The 5,990-nt window shown below is 38.3% G+C and overlaps 1 pseudogene; it reads right to left on the bottom strand.

The window, feature by feature from the left end:
- Positions 1-986: 986 nt before the first annotated feature.
- Positions 987-3,257, bottom strand: LOC149147833 (ferredoxin-dependent glutamate synthase, chloroplastic pseudogene; annotated as a pseudogene).
- Positions 3,258-5,990: the final 2,733 nt, after the last annotated feature.

Raw genomic sequence — 5,990 nt, 5'->3', positions numbered from 1 at the left:
GTAAAAGAACATTAAAGAAAATATACCATCACACATTTGAACAAGAAGATCCTTTGTGAATCCTGAGAAGAAAAAACAGTCATTTGCATTACTGAAATCTGTTTATACATAAACCAAAACAGTCTTCTCCAAAACATCCAACCCCAATTACATCGATCATTCAGCTATATATAGAAACATGACTCTAACTACTTGGAGCTTCCTCCTCCAGCATGAGGGGAGCTCGATGACTGCCACTAATGACACCTATCTGCTTTTAACAAACTATTTAATACAATAACCACTAACAGAAGTTCTAAAGAGTTCTAATTTGGTTATAACTCTAACTCTATCTTCTTCATAAATTGATTCCTCCTTGCAGCTTTGACACTTGGCTTCCTCTTCGTTTGGCTGAGATGACATGAGATGAGCAATTAATGTCCCATGTTGGCTTTGGATACTGAAGGCTTTGATCCGCTCCATGTTGGCTGAGAATATCCCTAAATTTTCGGTTCTGGTCCTCCATCACTTCAAGTATTCAGCAGCAGGTACTTTAAGTCTTTAATGAGCCAAGAATATAGGGCATCACCATGTTTCTGATATGCTGGAAGCTTCTTTGATGGACAGGTGTGCCAACCAACTTCTCGTATGCAGCTCCCTCAAAACCCTAATCACCGAGAATAAAGTGGCTTTATAACCAAAAATCTTAAACTTAGGTTAAAAGATTTCACCTTTTGTTAAAGGTACACCTGGCATATGTTGAATGGTTGTAGCAGCTTCCTTTGATCCCTTTCATGTCACTGAGGTGTTCCCTTTGCAAATTTCTGATTCTTCTTTCAAACTGTTTGCCTGCGTTTTAAAAACAACACCTACAGCAGTTTCGCAATTTCGTAGCGCGCTACGAAACTGCGAAACTGTTTTAAACAATTTCCATTTCCCTTGAGATTTTTACTGCTCTGCCACCTGATTGCAAAACTCCTTTTTACCTTGGATATGTATAGCAGGGTCTACATGCCTTCAAAATAAGGAACTAAGCAAAATTTTACAAAACTTAGAACACACCTTTCGCGCAGCCCATTCTCAATAAGTGTCTGATGTGTCTCTGTAAGACCAAGCTCCCAAGGACCACCTGCATGTTTGATAGAACTTATTGGACTTGCTCCAGTGCCCCCATCATGTCCTGATATCTGTATTATATCAGCATTGCCTTTTGCAACTCCAGAGGCAACAGTTCCAATTCCAGCCTCTGCTACAAACTTGACAGAAACCTTTGCCATTGGATTGACCTGGTGAAGGTCAAACATCAATTGCGCAAGGTCCTCGATAGGGTAGATATCATGATGTGGAGGAGGTGATATCAGAGGTACACCAGGTTTAGAGTTACGCAATCTTGCTATGTAAGTGCTGACTTTCTTTCCAGGCAGTTGCCCTCCTTCGCCTGGCTTTGCTCCTTGTGCAATCTTGATCTCCAACTGATCTGCATTAACTAGGAAAGTTGGAGTAACACCAAACCGACCTGAAGCAACCTGTTTAATTGCACTAGTGGCAGTGTCACCATTTCGAAAACCTTTAAGGTGTGGAAATGTTGATGAATATCCATCAACTACATCTGATAGAGGTCTCCAACGCACAGGATCCTCACCACCTTCCCTTGAATTTGATTTTCCTCCTATTCTGTTCATTGCCACGGCAATCGATTCATGTGTTTCCCTTGAAATAGCACCAAGTGACATGCCCCCAGTGCAAAAGCGCTGCACAATTTCTGAAGCTGGTTCGACCTTCCCAACAGAAATAGAAGGCCGATCACTTGCAAATTCTAGGAGGTCACGAAGGACATTTACTGGCCGGTTAGCAAGGTGTTGTTGGTAGACTGAAAATGCGTTTTCATTTTTCTCACGAACAGCTTTATGTAGCAATTTTGACATCTCTGGATCATTGCCGTGATATTCACCTCCAGGTCTAAACTGTATAAAGCCGAAGTTTTCAAGCCTCCTAGCAGTATCCTCAGAGAAGGCTTTCACCCAAAATGACAATGATTCACGTGCCAGCTCATCCATATTCAAACCACCAACTCGGGAGAAACTCCCACAAAATGCTATGTCAACCACTTCTTTACCTAGCCCATATATCTCAAAAATTTGTGCTCCACAATAACTAGAAAGCAACGAGATACCCATCTTTGAGAGTATCTTCAAGAGGCCAGCCTTAATTGCCTTGCCAAAATTCTTCTGAGCTTGCTCGATTGTAACTGTTGGCATTTTCCCATTCCTCATCATATTTTCAGCTTTGGCACTCAGACGCCATTAACGACATGTCTCCAGTGCCAGATATGGACAAACAGCACTCACACCATACCCAATTAGGCAAGCAAAATGATGTGTACTAAAACATTGAGTTGTATCAGCAATTATCGATGCTGACATACGCAAGCCATTTTGAATGAGGTGTTGATGAACAGCTCCAGCTGCCAAAAGAATAGGAATTGCTGGCCTAGTTGGTTCCAATTCATCGGCACGATCACTGAGGATTAACAGATGTGAACCACCTCGAACAGCCTCATCTGCAGCTTCACAGAGTCTATTTATTGCTTTTTCCAAAGATCCATCAAGACCTTTGCTGATATCAAAAATATTGGTAATCTGCGAGCCTTCAAATATGAATCTTTCTTCAGTAGCTCTAGCTCTCCCTCATTCAGCACGGGACTTGCAAGAGTTACCTGAGCAGCATTCTTTGGTCCAACTTCCAAAATATTTTCTCGTTTTCCAAGACTAACTTCCAGAGACATGACTAGGCCTTCCCCTGCTTCCACTTGTTTTGCTATAATGTCAAGCTCAGACAACCGTGCTGTAATGCTTCTGCCAGCTAGCGGAAAGGCATCTAAGCTAGAATAATGCTTTTAATGTTTGATGCGTTCACTTTGTTTACAAGCCCATGATACTTTTACGAAGAGCATCCCAAGACATACGCTGATATTCCAAGCTGCTTTTATCTTGTAAATCTTTCATCATTTGCGCCATGATAAACTAAAACTTTAGTGCTTCCTTCAACAATAAACCGAGCAATGTCGTTCCTCCATTGAATAACAGCTACCATGGGACAAACAACAAGGGTGCCTTTAACCTGAGGTAGTACCTTGCAATCACTAAAACTGTCACCTTCAGATTCAGAACTGATGACAAGCATACACGCAGGAGCTTGAGAGCATGCCTCCTGTAAAGTGCATCCACCCCAGAGCTATTTTGCATGACAGCTGCTATGAATTCGAAAAAATCCCCCATTTCGTAGCGCAGCCAATGCAAAATATGAATTATGCGCTACGAAATCACCTAAAAGATGTTGCGCTGCAAAACTGCTAAAAGAATCTATGCGCTGCGGGAACAGTTTGTCCTTAAGCTAGTCTGAGCAATTTTGGCAACAAAATTTTCAGTGATAACATCAACGATTCTAAATCATTTCATTATGAATTAGCCTCTGAAATCACTTGCATAGACAATGTTCAACACTCTTGAAATAAACAAACTTTCCCTAGTTTGATAACTAATGTAGGTATTAAGGTCGCTTTTAATAGTAATCTTAATGCACCAACACCTATCAACTCAAAAAATTTCTCCAAATACATCAAATATTCATCCATACCCTAGGATAGAAGCACTGCGAAACCTCAAATTCATTAGCTTCCCATGGAATTTCTGGCAAACCCTAACAACAAAAAATGCTCGCAATAATATATTCTTTGAATAGTATCTCAAAAAAATTATAATGGAACCTTCAAAACTTTGAATGTTGATATATTCAACCCTTGATTTTATCTACAATGTAAACATAAGCTCACAAAAAAACATATATATCAAAGTGCCAAACCCTTCAAAACTAGTCATTGCATACTTACAATTGAACCTTCAAATTCAAAGTGTGCCAAAACAAATAAGTCCTCTATGTTATTTGAATATATGCCTGAAGATGTCTATCATAGATTTATATATTTTTTTGGTGTAGCTCAGGCTCAAACACCAGTCAAATTCCAAACCTCCTCTTAATGTATCTTGTACAGACCTAAATAAAGTGCAACATTCTTCTATTTATATGATGATGCCACTGATGTCTTCATAAACAGGCCCAAAAATCACCTATACTACTAAATACACCTCAACCAATGTTCTTTTATCCTCAAAAGTTCCATGGAAGTTGGATCATTAAAGAGTGATTCCATCTCCCAGTGGACCTCAATATGATCTCACAAACAATCGTTATTCATAAGCACATAACAACACACACTTGGGATTGAACACTTTAGGATTTGCTCAGTTGTAATATGACATCATGGTCACAACCCTGGGAAAATGTCTTTACTTAGTAAATAAACCTTCAACGGTCCTCAAATGTTCTATACCAAATATGTCCCTACATCATTGCTCAATGCCAAGCAACTTCATAGCAAAAAGGAGTAGGGTTTAAGGAAAATTGGATTGACCTCAACAAAATGATTTTTTTCGAGAAGTAGGGCTAACATTAATCTGTGAACAACCATAGGTATAGTGCAAAGGAATTTCTTTCTAGTACAAATGTTAAATGTACCCTCAAAACATCAAATAATAAAATTATAACCTTTCTTTGTAACTTGAATAAGAATAGGTCTATAAGTTTAGTAATTCAGACCAAGAATAGGGTTGAGCCCCTCCTCTAAATGCATTACACAAGAAAGTGAGTGAATGGCATCAGAGTTGTCTGGTTAGATTTTCAAATTAATGCTCCTAGCAGGCCAAAATAATCTTAGAAGTATGCCTTATGAACTATGGTTTTATCAATATTTTACCTTTAAAGAGGGTTGGGTTCAGGTCTTGGTAAACTGTAGGCCTGAGCCTCAGTAGGCTGCAGATTTGAGCCTCAGTAATCCATAGGTCCACCTTCAAGAATGGAAGAAGTAGTATTCCATGAATTGATCATGAAAGCCATAACAAAATAAAAATTATTAACTTAGACCAAACCATTCTTCATTATGAATTTCTTCTTCAAATACCCTAGGCCACAAATCATATTTTAAATATTTGTTTCTTTCATTCAAGATATATCAAATGAGGGCTAAAATATCTTTATTTATATAAGTTGAAAAGGCTTCTAGACGGGGTCAAGCCAGCCTATTCAAGGAGGGAGGATAACCCTGCAAGAATTAAATTTTAATTTGAAACTTCATTTTGGATCCAAAAACTCCAAGGTTTTTAAGGCCGGAATTAATGAAAATATTTGATAATAAGACTATCTTTTAACCTTGACTAGGATAGGAACATTTTTATTTAGTTTTCTTATATGAAAAGAATTTCTTGTAGCACCTTTTTGGGTTCCTTGACTATTGAATGGGGTTCCAACCTTTAAGAAGTCATATCTCTTCAACCGATAGGATTTATAAGACATGAAATATACCATTAGAATTGGAATAATAAGGAGCATCAATTAATGAAAGTCTCCAAAGAAAATTCACTAGTATTCATCCTCAAAAACTTCGACAAGTGTGGGGCTTCTAGGGTTTTCTTGCTTCATTTCAAGGCTTCTTACCTATTGGAGTTTCCAATTAATGTAATCCATGATCTATATTAAGAGCATTCAATAATCTATGTTTGCATTAATGACAACGCCATTCAACATTTTCCACTTTCACCTTTGGATATTGCATATGGGAAGTAGGGAGGAGTAAGAGAGGATCTTAAAAGGGGTGCCTTAAGGGCTGAAAATTTGGTTTTGAAGATCATAAAAAACCATATATAAGTATAAGGGACACCACAAAAGTCACTAAAAAGATATAAGGCTAGGCATGATCAACACAGAACAAAGAAGATGTTCAAGGTCGGAGGCAAACTATGGTTATAGTTGAACAAGGAGATGTTACAAGAGACGAGTAAGAAAATCAAGACTCTATTGTATGGTCCCTTTGAGATATTGGAGAAGGTTGAAGAAAATTACTATAGACTCAATTCACCCCCATACATACATATTTACTCAGTTGTGAATGTAGAGAA

The sequence above is a fragment of the Pinus tabuliformis genome, chromosome 9 (assembly GCF_031772625.1).
Source record: "Pinus tabuliformis cultivar Carrire ecotype Pingquan chromosome 9, CPIR1, whole genome shotgun sequence".
Taxonomy (NCBI): Eukaryota; Viridiplantae; Streptophyta; class Pinopsida; order Pinales; family Pinaceae; genus Pinus; species Pinus tabuliformis.
The sequence above is the reverse complement of the archived record's forward strand: the minus strand, read 5'-3'. Positions and strand labels throughout refer to the sequence as shown.